Source organism: Triticum urartu, unplaced genomic scaffold (genome assembly GCF_056163025.1).
Source record: "Triticum urartu cultivar PI428250 unplaced genomic scaffold, HENAU_Tu73 scaffold2, whole genome shotgun sequence".
Classification (NCBI taxonomy): Eukaryota; Viridiplantae; Streptophyta; class Magnoliopsida; order Poales; family Poaceae; genus Triticum; species Triticum urartu.
Window position 1 is genome coordinate 3,649,707 of NW_028260368.1, and position 16,834 is coordinate 3,666,540.

Sequence of the window (16,834 nt, forward strand, 5' to 3'; positions counted from 1 at the left end):
CTTGGACACGTAATGGATCCTGAAGCACGATTTCTGCGTCCCCCTGACCAAAACCTCCCACATTAGGATTGCTTGTTAATGGTTGATCAAGCTTGATGGATTCCCCCTCTGAAACAAGAAGTTCTGGTCCGGGAGGTATAATATCAATCACTTGGCGTCCATCTGATGCATCAACTATGGATATTTCATACCCCCCCTTTTCTTTACGTAGTATTTTTCTTACTATACCTGTTGACGTAGCATTATAGACTGTATTGTTACTCTTGCTACCATCAGGATAGATCTGTCCTCTTCCTCGGTTTCCCCCTACATATATGGGATATTTTAAGAAATGAGCATCTTTCTTCGTAGCAGGATCAGGGGAAAGAATGGGAAAGACAATTTCACTATATTTCTTACCGGGAACAGGGCCTATCACAAGAATGTTTTTTTTATCGGGACGATAACTCTGAAAAGCAAGATTTCCTATCTTTTCTTTTAACTCAGGGGAAATACGATCGGGCGGCGCTAATTCGAATCCCTCGGGCAAAATAAGAACAGCACCTACATTCAACCCTCCCTTTTTTCCATTAGCAAGAACTTGTTTCAATTGCATATCATAAGGAATTCGAAGAACTGCTTCAAATACAGTATCGGGAAGCACAGCTTGGGGAACTTCAATATCGACGGGCTTGCTAGCTAAATGGCAATTGGCACATACAATTCGTCCAGTTGCTTCTCGTGGGTTTTCATAACCCTGCTGCGCAAAAATGGGATATGCATTTGAAATAGATGTCCGAGTTATTACGTATATCATGATCGATACAGAAATCGATCGAGTTATCTGTTCCTTTACCCAAGAAAAAGTATTTCTATTTTCCATGTCCAATCGCAGATCCCAGAATTTCTACAATAAATTAGATAGGTAGCTAAGCTAATCTAGTTCCCTATACACGAATCTGTTGTCATTCTACTGCAACAGTTGTACTGCAATGATGAATACCTTAAAGTAGGTATAAATAGAAAGAATTTTGCTAAAATGGAAAAGGGCTTTCTTTCTAAAAAAAGATGCTTGCTAATTTGATTAATATTAATATCGGGAGATCAAATGAATTTATGCTTCACTAATTGAATGATAAATGACTACAAGCGAAGGAGATAGACGATTTAAACAAAAAAAGACCCAAAATTTCAAACATGTATCTAGAATTACTGGAAAACTACAAACAAAAATAGTGAAAATAAGCTCGTTAGGAGCCCATCCAAAATCGTTGTAGACCCAACGAATTACTAGTTCCCAACCACGGGTGGAGTGAAATCCAACAAAAAAATCAGTAACTAAAAGAATAAAAAAAGCTTTTATTGAGTCATTTAAATTATAGAAGAATTCCTGAACCCAAGAATTCAAAATGACAAGTTCCTCTTTACCCAGAAAAAAAGAACCACTTAGAATAGCCAAACAGATTATATTTGTCGAGAAATGCAAAATGGTATGGAGATGATCCTCATTATTTATTTTGACCCATTGTATTATTTCCTTGTGTATTCCTGTAGGAGGTTTTTGTACATGTGTCTTTAGTTTCCCTTTTATCATCTCGTCCAAGAGAGAAAGTTCTTCTAATTCTATGAATCTTTCTAGAATCCTTTTCTCTTGAATATCAGTTAAGAGAGTTTCGGATTGCCTGGTATTCCACCAATTCTTAATCCAAAGTTCCAGACATTTGTTAAATGAGGAAGAGACCCCCCAAGGCAAAAGTACGATAAATACAAGATATAGTAAAGAAGGCAATGCTTTCTTTTTTTTCATTTTTGATCTGTAAATGGAGTTGTTAATGAATATGCTTCATTCGCTGACTCTATTCCATTCCCTGACTCTATATGATGATATTTCTATTTCATGATATTTCTATTTCTTTGAAGCAAAAACTCTATAGGTTTGATACCCTGTATCTATTCTTCTTTTTTGTATATTAGTTATTAGTGGAATTTCAGTGCATTGGGTTCTTTCTTAGATCTAGATGGAATGAAATAGTGAAATAGAATAAAAAAAAAGCCCTTTCGGATGAAAAAGGAAGAATAGTATGCGATATATCTAACTTGGATAAAAAAAAATTAAAAGCAAATTTCTCTTATCCTCGTTTGTTCCTTCCTTTAGATAAATACTTAAAAATCCCCTTACAATAACAAATCCAATTTAGAAGGGACTTCCTCCCTGTGTTGAGAAAACTTTTCTTCTTCCAATTCTTCTTTTCTTCATTCAACTCAGTTCAAAAAAGATACCTCAAAATACTTCAATTGGTACGCGCAAGAAATAGGCCAATTCGGCAGCTTTTTGTTCAATTTCTCGTGGAGTAAAAAATTTATCATCAGTACGAGTCAAGGGAATGATCCCCTGGCCCCGGATTTCCATATAAAGAATACGACGAGGATAAAGACCCTCTTTAACCTGAATTCTAATTGATTGGATATCCCGCATAAGGAATCGAAGGAAGACGCGACGTTTTATTCCAGGGAATCCCCAACGAAAAATGCACACTATTCCCTCTTTTCTATCGAATCGGTCATAACCACTACCTACATTCCACAAAATAGTACACCACAAGTAGGAGCTAATGAATAGGCCTGCGATTCCGTAGAAAGACATCACGACCCCCTGCGGAAAAAAAAGAATTTCTTGAGATGGAAGTATAGATATAATATTCTTACCAAGATAACTGGAAATCCCAACCGATAAGAATCCTAGTGAACCTAGAAAAAGAATACAGGCCCAGAAAAAATTACCCCTTTTTCGAGAACCTTTTAGAAGTTCTACCCATATGTGTTCTGATCGCCAATTCATATTAGATATACTAAATCCAGCAGCGGTCGATTGAAATTGAGAGAATAAGCTAAATAATTTTGACTTTACTTTTTTTGATTCTGAAATCGCCTTCAGCAACTAGTACTCCTGTGAAATAATAGGTTAGATACATTGACTTTCTATTCAAAAAATATTCGTTGATTCAATTAAAATAAATAAAATAAAACTCGCTATACCTGGCTCTGCATATTCATGCATTTATGCTCGTAGCCTATATCCGCATCCATAACCGTTTTTCATTTGTGTGTAGAAAGTGTGTGTAGAAAAAGCCACATACCCTACCATATTATATTACTTACACTAAAAAATACTAGACAATCTTATTTTTTTGCACATAAAGAAATAAAGAAGTCATTGCAATTGCCGGAAATACTAAGCCTACTAAAGGCACGAAAATAGAAGGTAAGTTTAAATCCGTCATGGAATAGGTGTCTCAATTCAAATTTACTATTTCTATCTAGTCGAAAAATATCTTAAGATTCTTATGATATAATTAAGTATATCTATTATAAGGAATATTGACTATTGTATTGTATTTTTTATTTTTAGTTTGAAAAATATTCTGTAAAAAAAATGAAAGGATAATAAGAAAATTCCAAAAAAGGAGAACTAATTAAAAAGATTTTATTTTGATTTTCCCATCCTCATGGCCTTTCTATCTTTCTAATCTAATTTGAAATTGGATTCAAAAGAAAGCGGTTAGAATTTACTTCCTGCATACATACTTCTCTAGAAGCGCATACAATAATGCGTGGTAAAGGCGGAAAAATAGTATATTCAATCAAAATCAAAGGGCAAATTATCTTACCTACTATAGATCCCCTACTACCCTCTTAGACTTTAAAAGGCGATATACCACCCAAAGAAAGGGTATGAAAATGCCGGGTGGAGTTAGCTTTTCGACGAAGACCTGTCCCGTGCAGCGAAGCCCTGTTAGTAAGACCCCCCGCAATAATGGATTATAGAAGAATATTATTCCAAATACTCCTCTGGACGCATATAGTAGCATTGCGATTCCGAATCTTTTTTATTTATGAATATGAACAGAAAAAATTCATTGTATCGTTGGGTCGGAGCGGAGGTTTGGTCCAGAAAAATTAGAAACAAAACGTCTACTCTACCGCATTGAAGTCTATAGCGCTGTATTTCCACGAAAGTATAATTCTTACCATCAGGATACGATCCTTTCTTTTGAACTAAACGTCTCTACGATGGGTCCAGGTTCTATGTCCAATCCCAAATCAAGGATTTCTCGCTCTTGATCGGAGTCATAAACTAAAAAAAAACTACCTTTTTATCCTTTTTCTCAAGGTTATAGAAAACTTCCTTATCTAGTTCTAGCATTTTGAAAAAAAAAAAATGCTTCTTTTTTTACACACAGTTCGAGTCACTTGTTGACTCACGATTACGCCTGTTAAAAGTTTCAAACGTCCTCTTTTTTGAAATTGAAAGAGAGTCCTATAAAAAGGTCTAACTTCCAAACTATGTCTTTTTTCATTCATTCTCCTTTAGTTTTTTTCTCTATCTAGAAGTGGAATAGAATAACCCGGTTGAAGGGTAATGATCATACGTCTGTAATGCATTGTATGGCCCAGAATAGGTCCTATTCTTCTACCTTTTCCAGGTAGTCGATGGCTATTCACAGCTACCACCTTAACACCAAAGAAGAGTTCGACCCAATGCTTTATTTCTGTCTTAGTGAATCCCGATTCGACATTAAAAGTATATTGATTCTTTCCCAATAAACGAAGACTTTTTTCTGTAAATACTGCGTATTTGATTCCATTATCATTATCATATGATAATACTATATTTTATTATTTTATTATTTTATTTGTATTTCTTTATTGTATTATACCTTAATATATATATTCTAGATATATAGAATAGACGAATCTCAATTTGTCAAGTCTCATGATCATATCATGATCTATTTTTATTCGGCTCAATCTTTTTTTTCTAAAAAAGATTGAGCCGAGTTTAATTGCAATCAATTAGAAGAATAAAGAAGAATTACTGCATTTCATAACTGATTTTTTTCTCTTTTTATTTCGTTTCTTTTTTATTTATACCTTCTTTATCTTTAGTTTTATCTAGTTAATCAATAGTATCTACCGGCTCGAACTCGAATTTGATCGCCTTCCATACTTCACAAGCTGCGGCTAGTTCAGGACTCCATTTGCAAGCTGCTCGGATAATTTCATTACCTTCGCGAGCAAGATCGCGCCCTTCGTTACGAGCTTGTACACAGGCTTCTAAAGCCACTCGATTAGCTGCTGCACCAGGTGCATTTCCCCAAGGATGTCCTAAAGTTCCTCCACCAAATTGTAATACAGAATCGTCCCCAAAGATTTCGGTCAGAGCTGGCATATGCCAAACATGAATACCACCTGAAGCTACCGGTATAACACCTGGCATGGATACCCAGTCCTGAGTGAAAAAGATACCGCGAGCACGATCTTTTTCAATAAAATCATCGCGCAATAAATCAACAAAACCTAAAGTCATTTCGCGTTCCCCTTCTAACTTACCTACTACTGTACCGGAGTGGATATGATCTCCCCCAGACATACGCAATGCTTTAGCTAATACACGGAAATGCATACCATGATTTTTCTGTCTATCAATAACTGCATGCATTGCACGGTGAATGTGAAGAAGTAGGCCATTGTCGCGGCAATAATGAGCCAAAGTAGTATTTGCGGTGAATCCCCCAGTTAAGTAGTCATGCATTACAATAGGAACCCCTAATTCTCTTGCAAATACAGCTCTCTTAATCATTTCTTCACATGTACCCGCAGTCGCATTCAAGTAATGCCCCTTGATTTCACCGGTTTCGGCCTGTGATTTATAAATAGCTTCGGCACAAAAGACAAAACGGTCTCTCCAGCGCATAAATGGTTGTGAGTTTACGTTTTCATCATCTTTGGTAAAATCAAGTCCACCACGTAGACACTCATAACACGCTCTACCATAATTTTTTGCGGATAATCCCAATTTTGGTTTAATAGTACATCCCAATAAAGGACGACCGTACTTGTTCAACTTATCTCTTTCAACTTGGATACCATGAGGCGGGCCTTGGAAAGTTTTTGAATAAGTAGGGGGAATTCGTAGATCCTCCAAACGTAGAGCACGTAGGGCTTTGAAACCAAATACGTTACCTACAATGGAAGTAAACATGTTAGTAACGGAACCCTCTTCAAATAGGTCTAATGGATAAGCTACATAACAGATCCATTGGTTGTCTTCCCCAGCAACAGGCTCGATGTGATAGCATCGTCCTTTGTAACGATCAAGACTGGTAAGTCCATCAGTCCAAACAGTTGTCCATGTACCAGTAGAAGATTCGGCAGCTACTGCAGCCCCTGCTTCTTCGGGCGGAACCCCAGGCTGAGGACTTACTCGGAATGCTGCCAAGATATCAGTATCCTTAGTTTCATACTCTGGGGTGTAGTAAGTCAATTTATAATCTTTAACACCAGCTTGAAATCCAACACCTGCTTTAGTTTCTGTTTGTGGTGACATAAGTCCCTCCCTATAACTCTTGAATTAAGAATTCTCACAATAACAGGGTCTACTCGATGTTAATTAGGCGTAAATGAAACTTTAGCAAAAATCTCGTAAAACAAAAAGGATATTCAATTAATATAATATCAACTCATTAAAGAAAATTGAGGGCATGCTTAGGTTAATGAATATGTTTCATTCATATATAATGCGTACACCCTGTGTATGTTCTATCCTATAGGAATTCCAATATAGGAATTCGATAGGAATTGAGTTGTTGTTATGGTAAGTTAACACGGTTCGTTATTAAACCATGGATTTGATTTACCAAATCCATAATTATTGTATACTCTTTGATAGATATAGCGCAACCCAAATTAATTCCTAATCCTTATTTTACAAGTTCTTAATAGTTCTCTTTTCTTATTTTGAATGCAAATACCTAACTAAATACTAATAAAATTCTTTGTTGACAGCAATCTATGCTTCACAGTAGTATATATTTTGTATATCGAAGTCCTAGATAGGAAAGTAGAGTAGGCACAGATCCTCCACAAAAGGCAAAATGTATATGAAAAAAAAGATTGATTGAACTTTCCAATGGACTCATTCCATGAGTAAACGATTGAATGGGATTCGCTTGGGCAACGAAATCAAGTCCTGGTCCCCTTTTCTCTCTTATTGAATTAACTAATTCATTTCCTTTTTACTTTTGGATTTTTTTTGATTTGATTTGGCATTATTCAACAATAAAAAAAGAAAAATTTCGACAAATTCCTTTTTTTTAATTATGTGATAATTATGAGAACCAATCCTACTACTTCTCCTCCCGGGGTTTCCACAATTGAAGAAAAAAGTACAGGTCGTATCGATCAAATTATTGGACCCGTGCTGGATGTCACTTTTCCCCCAGGCAAGTTACCTTATATTTATAACGCTTTGGTAGTCCAGAGTAGAGACACTGCCGATAAGCAAATTAATGTGACTTGTGAGGTACAACAATTATTAGGAAATAATCGAGTTAGAGCTGTAGCTATGAGTGCTACGGACGGGTTGATGAGAGGAATGGAAGTGATTGACACGGGAGCTCCTCTCAGTGTTCCGGTCGGTGGAGCTACTCTCGGACGAATTTTCAACGTTCTTGGGGAGCCTGTTGACAATTTGGGTCCTGTAGATAGTAGTGCAACGTTCCCTATTCATAGATCTGCGCCTGCCTTTATCGAGTTAGATACGAAATTATCCATCTTTGAAACAGGTATTAAGGTCGTCGATCTTTTAGCTCCTTATCGACGTGGAGGAAAAATAGGACTATTTGGGGGGGCTGGAGTAGGTAAAACAGTACTGATCATGGAATTAATCAATAACATTGCTAAAGCTCATGGGGGCGTATCCGTATTCGGTGGAGTAGGGGAACGGACTCGTGAAGGAAATGATCTTTATATGGAAATGAAGGAATCCGGAGTAATTAATGAAAAAAATATTGAGGAATCAAAGGTAGCTCTAGTCTATGGCCAAATGAATGAACCACCGGGAGCTCGTATGAGAGTTGGTTTAACTGCCCTAACTATGGCGGAATATTTCCGAGATGTTAATAAGCAAGACGTGCTTTTATTTATCGATAATATCTTTCGTTTTGTTCAAGCAGGATCAGAGGTATCCGCTTTATTAGGGAGAATGCCCTCCGCAGTGGGTTATCAACCTACTCTTAGTACAGAAATGGGTTCTTTGCAAGAAAGAATTGCTTCTACTAAAAAGGGATCTATAACTTCGATTCAAGCAGTTTATGTACCTGCAGACGATTTGACCGACCCTGCCCCTGCCACAACATTTGCACATTTGGATGCTACTACCGTACTTTCCAGAGGATTAGCTTCCAAGGGTATTTATCCAGCAGTAGATCCTTTAGATTCAACCTCGACTATGTTACAGCCTCGGATCGTTGGCAACGAACATTATGAAACTGCGCAAAGAGTTAAGGAAACTTTACAACGTTACAAAGAACTTCAGGACATTATCGCAATTCTTGGCTTGGATGAATTATCGGAAGAGGATCGTTTAACTGTAGCAAGAGCAAGAAAAATTGAGCGTTTCTTATCACAACCGTTCTTTGTGGCAGAAGTTTTTACTGGTTCTCCAGGAAAGTATGTTGCTCTTGCGGAAACTATTAGGGGATTTCAACTAATCCTTTCCGGAGAATTAGACGGCCTACCTGAACAGGCTTTTTATTTGGTGGGTAACATCGATGAAGCTAGCACGAAAGCTATAACCTTAGAAGAGGAGAACAAATCGAAGAAATGAAATTAAATCTTTATGTACTGACTCCTAAGCGAATTATTTGGGATTGTGAAGTGAAAGAAATCATTTTATCCACTAATAGTGGCCAAATTGGCGTATTACCAAACCACGCCCCCATTAACACAGCAGTAGATATGGGTCCTTTGAGAATACGCCTCCTCAACGACCAATGGTTAACAGCGATTCTGTGGAGCGGTTTTGCGAGAATAGTTAATAATGAGATCATCATTTTAGGAAATGATGCGGAACTGGGTAGTGATATTGATCCGGAAGAAGCTCAAAAGGCACTTGAAATAGCCGAAGCTAACTTGAGTAAAGCTGAGGGTACGAAAGATTTGGTTGAAGCGAAGCTCGCTCTCAGACGAGCTAGGATACGAATCGAGGCTGTCAATTGGATTCCCCCATCCAATTGAAGACAATCCAGTGGTTTATAGTTGATACAAAGAAAAAGGGAAGAGGGGTAGAAAAAGTTATTAGATAGCGAAGCGAAGTAAGTCCAATGCTATCTAGTAATTTTTCTACCTACTTACCTACTATTGGATTTGAACCAATGACTCCCGCCGTATGAAAGCAATACTCTAACCACTGAGTTAAGTAGGCAATTTATCACCACAAAGGAAGACCCATTACTTCGATCGATTATATATTGAATCCCTTTTCTAAGCAATACCGCTCTGTTATTGGTCTGTTATATACTAAATACTAAACTAAATACTAAACAGATACAGATCAAAGGGGTATCCTCTGGCATTAGAAAATATTCATCTTGACAAGAAATTATCTATATGTTAAGATATCTCTGATAAGGGCTATAGCTCAGTTCGGTAGAGCAACTCGTTTACACGTGCGCCAATGCTTTTCAAAGGAGCTTATTATGCAATGAACATAATCGATCTTATTGCAAAATCAATGTCTTACTTCATAGATTCGAGAGAATAGGAGAACAGTAGCCTGACAAACAGTCGGTTCAGTCCGATTCAGGTGCCAATTCAGGTGCCTAATCAAATAGAACCCTTATGGATTTGCTAGTTGATAAGGTAAATATCCAGCCCACTAAATGCTAGGCGTAATGAGGATAAGGGCCTCCAAAAAACTTCTTTTCGTTCTATGAACTTTAAGGTGTATGAAGTCTCATAGTTAACTCTTGCAGTGGAACGATAGAGACTCCATTTCACTTAGGTTGATTTAATTTAGACCGGAGGCAGACCTAAGTCAAGGTAATCCTCCTTTGAAACACTTTGGTATTGCTCCTAGATAGATCATAATACAAAAAATCAATCAGAGCACAGGGAGCCATCTCATTATCTTTCCGTAAAGAAAAACTATGGTGGACTAACTGATCTTTAAATCAGTTTATGAAAGAGCCCAATGCAAAAAAATGCATGTTGGGTCTTTGAAACAGTTCAAATCATTTCGATAATAATCCGTTTGATCTGTTTTACCGAGAAGGTCTACGGTTCGAATCCGTATAGCCCTAATATGCCCTTTTTTAGATTTTAGGATCTCTATCCTATGTTTTCTTTAGTTTAGTATAGTTTTCATTTTCTCATTAGTATTTGTTTATAGACTGGATAGGCGCCTGCGACATAGAATAGAGATAAAAGCATTACCAAAGGCTCATTCATCGAAAATCAAAATCATACAGACAGGAAAAGAAAAACGAATTTCTATCAAATCAATAGAAGAAAGGATCCTTTCCCTGATTTGAATCCCGTCCTCCTTCAAATAGGATATCTCTAGACTTCCCTATAATAACTGCAATGATTTTATCCATTTTGCGAATTCCTACTTTGTTTTAAGTATATTTATTACTTTGTTTATAGATACATTATGTAAATTGATCAACTTTAAATAGAAAAAATAAAGTAAAGAGTAAATAAGAAAACAGAATATTCTGTCTCATAGTTCTGAAATAGAGTTCTTTATTTTTATTTTATAGTATTACTTCTCATTAATTATACTGCATAGATTAGTCCTACTATCTTAATTAGGTTCTAATTTAGTAGTATTCTCATTTTTATTTAATAGTCTCTTATTATTTTATTATTAAATATTAAATAAAGGATAGAGCTATTCTTTTTTCTAGAGATTCTAGAGAAAGCGAGACAAAGTGAAACGAGAAAGTTTTCTTTATATAAGAATTAGATCTACATACACCATATCTAAATAGAATGGAAATCCAAAAGAAAGGGAGTTGGGATTCCATTGGATGAATCTTTAAAGAAGATGCAGCACAGAGGAAACAAAGGCTAAACTTAAACTAAGCGCTTTTGTTTGAACAAAAAAGATTCTTGTTTCACCGAGGAAAAGAGAGAAGTTCTGGATAAATTGACAATGCTGAATTGAATTGACTAATTTAAGTTCCGCCTATTCCACATTAATGGGAGTACATTATGTTTCTGCTTCACGAATATGATATTTTTTGGACATTTCTAATAATAGCAAGCCTTATTCCTATTTTGGCATTTTCGATTTCAGGACTTTTAGCCCCGGTTAGTGAAGGACCAGAGAAGCTTTCTAGTTATGAATCGGGTATAGAACCCATGGGAGGGGCTTGGGTACAATTCCGAATACGCTATTATATGTTTGCGCTCGTTTTTGTTGTTTTTGATGTGGAAACCGTCTTTCTATACCCTTGGGCAATGAGTTTCGACGTATTGGGTGTATCCGTTTTTATCGAAGCTTTGATTTTCGTGCTTATCTTAGTTGTTGGTTTAGTTTATGCATGGCGAAAAGGAGCCTTGGAATGGTCTTAACTGAATATTTAGACAAAAAAAAAGAAGGAAAAGATTCTATTGAGACAGTTATGAATTTGATTGAGTTTCCCTTACTTGACCAAACAAGTTCCAATTCTGTTATTTCAACTACACCAAATGATCTTTCGAATTGGTCAAGACTCTCCAGTTTATGGCCCCTTCTATACGGTACCAGTTGTTGTTTCATTGAATTTGCTTCATTAATAGGCTCACGATTCGACTTTGATCGTTATGGATTGGTACCAAGATCAAGTCCTAGGCAAGCAGACCTAATTTTAACAGCCGGTACGGTAACAATGAAAATGGCTCCCTCTTTAGTGAGATTATACGAGCAAATGCCTGAACCAAAATACGTCATTGCTATGGGAGCCTGTACTATTACAGGGGGAATGTTCAGTACGGATTCCTATAGTACTGTTCGGGGAGTTGATAAGTTAATTCCTGTGGATGTCTACTTGCCGGGCTGCCCACCTAAACCGGAGGCAGTTATAGATGCCCTAACAAAACTTCGTAAGAAGATATCGCGAGAAATAGTTGAGGATCAAACTCTATCTCAAAATAAAAATAGATGTTTTACTACCAGTCACAAGCTTTATGTTAGGCGCAGTACTCATACAGGAACTTATGAGCAAGAATTGCTCTATCAATCACCATCTACATTAGATATATCTTCTGAAACTTTTTTCAAATCCAAAAGTTCAGTACCTTCCTACAAATTAGTGAATTAGGAGAGGGGCTCTTTTGTGTAGAAAAATAAAAAGCAGGGCAATCTTTCAAACTTGCATCCGAAATGTGAAATATTTATACAAAGAGGGAGAGATGAAGACAATGCAGCAGGGTTGGTTATCTAATTGGCTAGTCAAACATGAGGTGGTTCATAGATCTTTGGGCTTTGATCACCGAGGAATAGAGACTTTACAAATAAAAGCAGGGGATTGGGATTCCATTGCTGTCATTTTATATGTATATGGTTACAATTATTTACGCTCCCAATGTGCTTATGATGTAGCACCCGGTGGATCTTTAGCTAGCGTGTATCATCTTACGAGAATACAATATGGTATAGATAATCCAGAAGAAGTCTGCATAAAAGTCTTTGCCCAAAAGGATAATCCTAGAATTCCGTCTGTCTTCTGGATTTGGAGAAGTGCCGATTTTCAAGAACGCGAATCTTATGATATGGTGGGAATCTCTTATGATAATCATCCGCGCCTTAAACGTATCCTAATGCCTGAAAGTTGGATAGGCTGGCCCTTACGTAAGGATTATATAACCCCCAATTTTTATGAAATACAAGATGCTCATTGAATGATAAGAAATTCATGCTCACTTATACAACACAACTCCAGATTTTATTCAAGTCAAGGAATATTTTTAGGTTCTTTTCCTAGATGAAACGGAATACCTATTTATAATTAATTCCTAATTATACAAAAGCATTCCAGATAGACTGAGCAAAAAAAGGGTTTCATTTGGATTCCCCTATTTTGAAAATCGCATATTAATTTCCTTCATATGAACAGAAAAATAGGATGACTCAAAGAAGTTCTCTACCAGGAACTTTGTACCGCGCACATTACTTAGCACAACTAGGAAAATAAGATAAGATAAAGATAAGCAAGACTAAAAAAATATTCGTCGGAATAGCGGAATACAAAATTAAGAAACGCAAAAAAATAAAGGGGAATCTCACCCCCTTCTTTATCATAAAGAAAAGATATATTTTAAAACTTCTTTAAAAAGAAAAAGAAGTGCCTCTATATTTATATTATAGATTTATCCACTTAGATGAATAAATATTATTAATGAATATGTATCACAATCCATCTCGAGGTATTTGGATCAATACCTATTCGGTGGATCTTTTTTTTTTTTTTCTCTGCCAGGAACCAGATTTGAACTGGTGACACGAGGATTTTCAGTCCTCTGCTCTACCAACTGAGCTATCCTGACCTTTTCTTGTGCATCATCCTAGTAGAGTATTTGTATCTATGTCAATTAAAAGGACTAAAAATTAATTAAAGTATTTCAAATTTTAAATTTGAAAATGGGGGGGGTAGTCCTATGCATTGTGCATGGTTTACTTAAATAAAACTTAAAAATAGAGTGAATAACCAAGATTTCTTGCCGATACTCTAATAAAAAAGAAATCTATTCAATGAATAGGATAAGATCCATTGAGTTCTCTTCGCATTCCTTTGTGAAAGAGTAGAATGAGAAAGCTAATGAATCTTAAACCCATTGCATTGATAAAAAGAAAAAAAAGTGCATTGATAAAAAGAAAAAAAAAAAGAGGATAAATAATAATAATATAGTATAGTTAGGGAATAAAAGAGGATTTGGGGATAGAGGGACTTGAACCCTCACAACTTATAAAGTCGACGGATTTTCCTTTTACTAGAAATTTCATTGTTGTCAGTATTGACATGTAGAATGGGACTCTCTCTTTGTCCTCGTCCGATTAATCCACTTTTTTAAAGATCTCGAAAACTTTGAATTTTAATTGAAGAATTTGATTATTCAATATTCGATTGGAGTGGATTCACAATAATGAAAAAAAAAAATTATGATATGAGTTTTTTATTTCATAATCATTATCATTTCTAATTTCATTTTTAAAAAAGATAAAGAACCTATATTATAATTAGAATATAATATGAGTTCTGTGATTAATCGTTTGCTATGTCAGTATCTATACGTGTTTATTAAATGTATAAGGTATAAAACCCCTCTTTCTCTAATTTAGAACTAGAAGGAATTCCACTAACAACACAACGTAATTAACTCGATTCGTTAGAACAGCTTCCATTGAGTCTCTGCACCTATCCTTTTCCTTTGTATTCTAGTTCGAGAACCCCTTGTTTTCTCAAAACACGGATTTGGCTCAGGATTGCCCTTTTTTAATTCCAGGGTTTCTCTGAATTTGGAAGTTACCACTTAGCAGGTTTCCATACCAAGGCTCAATACAATCAAGTCCGTAGCGTCTACCGATTTCGCCATATCCCCATTTCCCTCTTCTTTGAGACCAGGATTCCTTGTGTAATTTCATCCATCTCTTAGTTTTTTTTTTGAATCATTGAGTTCATCACTCAACGTAGTCTAGCAGTTCAGTTCGACTCTATTTGAGAGACCTCGCTTGCTTATTGCAATTCAGAATTGAATTGATTCTATCCTTGATGTATTTGCAATTCAATCCGAATCAATATATCCAAAAGTTTTTATCTCCCCCACCTCCCGTCTTACTTTTTTATAGTATTCAAAATTATACTATAACGCTTGATATTTATTCTTTTTTTCTAATCAGAATTAGCAATTTTATTTACTCTGACTCTATGTTCCCCTTAGTGAAATATTAATCCTCAAATTATTAACAAATAATAAAGTCTATAATGATCGAATGAAAATACCAATAAATTCTATAATTTTATTTTTTAATATCCTATAGTTAAGCATATCAAGCTAACTTTATCTTTAAGAAGTTTTAGTATTTTTTTATTTTTATAAGTATAACTTCAAATTTAGAACTAGTTAATAGCTAAGATTAATAACTAATATCTGAGATTTTACGGATTTCCTATACTATACCTATTTCTATTTGTTACACTATTTCCGTTATGTAAGCCCACTTAGCTCAGAGGTTAGAGCATCGCATTTGTAATGCGAGGGTCATCGGTTCAAATCCGATAGTCGGCTTTTTTTTCTCTATCGATGTTCTACGAACAAGAATCTCTTTTTTTCCGAATTAAATGGAGAATCCAGGATCTTTTATGTTTTTTACCTTACAATTTTGCTAGATACAAAACAATAAAATAAATAATATATATACAAAAAAAAAAGATTTTGATGAAATTCCATTTTTTGGGGTACTTTAGTTGATTTTACTCTGTTTATCCTGTAGTTTAATTCAGTTTTAATTTCGATGTATTCTGTAATGTAAATACAATGAAATTAATTGTGTAAAATGAAATTTCAATAAAATAAAAAAAGGAGTCTTCATGTCCCGTTATCGAGGACCTCGTTTAAAAAAAATACGCCGTCTGGGAGCTTTACCAGGACTCACTAGAAAAACACCTAAATCCGGAAGTAATCTTAAAAAAAAATTCAATTCTGGGAAAAAGGAGCAATATCGTATTCGTCTTCAAGAAAAACAGAAATTGCGTTTTCATTATGGTCTGACAGAACGACAATTACTTAGATATGTACATATCGCTGGAAAAGCAAAAAGGTCAACAGGCCAGGTTTTACTACAATTACTTGAAATGCGTTTGGATAATATCCTTTTTCGATTGGGTATGGCTTCAACCATTCCTGGGGCCCGCCAATTAGTCAACCATAGACATATTTTAGTTAATGGTCGTATAGTCAATATACCAAGTTTTCGTTGCAAACCCCGAGATATTATTACTACGAAAGATAACCAAAGATCAAAAGGTCTGGTTCAAAATTATATTGCTTCATCGGACCCGGGGAAATTGCCAAAGCATTTGGCGATTGACACGTTGGAATATAAAGGACTAGTAAATAAAATCCTAGATAGGAAGTGGGTCGGTCTCAAAATAAATGAGTTGTTAGTTGTAGAATATTACTCTCGTCAGACTTGAACTTAACGAAAAAAGGAAAGGTTCATAGAATTTTCTTCCCCTTCCCCTTTCCCCGAACTAAATCGCCCTAAGACCATTACCATTAATTTGTATTTTCCCATCAACTAGCTAAAATTGATTAACCCTAGGATTAGGATCCTTTTTTCTTTTTTCCTCTATGTGTATTTTACATACCACAGTAATTTGCTATAGAGAATTTCTAATTTCTATTAAATCAAAATAAGATAATATAAGATATTATATTATTGCTGGAAAAAATTGTTATTTGATTTGATACATTGTGATCCTTAACGTTGATGAATTAAGAAAAACGGAAAGAGAGGGATTCGAACCCTCGGTAAACAAAAGTCTACATAGCAGTTCCAATGCTACGCCTTGAACCGCTCGGCCATCTCTCCTACATAACTTATTATGGAAAATAAACTGAGTGAATAGCGAGTTTTCTTATTCCTGCAGTACAGGTACAACCGCAACCACTCGGGGGTTCCATAGTTCTATTGGAAAAATTCCTTTTGATCTAAGTGGAAGGATACAGGATTTTTTACTAGAAATTGCGCTCGCTATAAAATAAAAGTTTTAATTTGGGTTTTCCCGCAACTAAAGAAAAAGAAAATGGAAGAATTCTTCTTATTGCATAATAAAATAAAGAAACCTTAGAATTCCGTTTGCATAAGATACGCTACACCATACTATCGAAATCAAAAATAGGGTATGAGACAATTAATAACTTTGAAAACACGAAATAGTTGATAACATAAGTTGTTGTTCAGAAATAGGAAAGTGGAATGAAATCCAGTCTTAGTCAAATATTTCATATCTCTTCGTGTCCAAGC

The 16,834-nt window shown here is 35.5% G+C and overlaps 3 non-coding genes across 3 annotated transcripts; 1 reads left to right on the forward strand and 2 right to left on the reverse strand.

Moving 5' to 3' along the window:
- Nucleotides 1-13,280: 13,280 nt before the first annotated feature.
- On the reverse strand, nt 13,281-13,353 carry TRNAF-GAA (transfer RNA phenylalanine (anticodon GAA)). The gene has a single exon. It is a non-coding gene; the product is annotated as a tRNA-Phe (tRNA).
- Nucleotides 13,354-15,020: 1,667 nt separating this feature from the next.
- TRNAT-UGU (transfer RNA threonine (anticodon UGU)) lies at nt 15,021-15,093 on the forward strand. The gene has a single exon. It is a non-coding gene; the product is annotated as a tRNA-Thr (tRNA).
- Nucleotides 15,094-16,312: 1,219 nt separating this feature from the next.
- TRNAS-GGA (transfer RNA serine (anticodon GGA)) lies at nt 16,313-16,399 on the reverse strand. The gene has a single exon. It is a non-coding gene; the product is annotated as a tRNA-Ser (tRNA).
- Between the last annotated feature and the right edge of the window lie 435 nt (nt 16,400-16,834).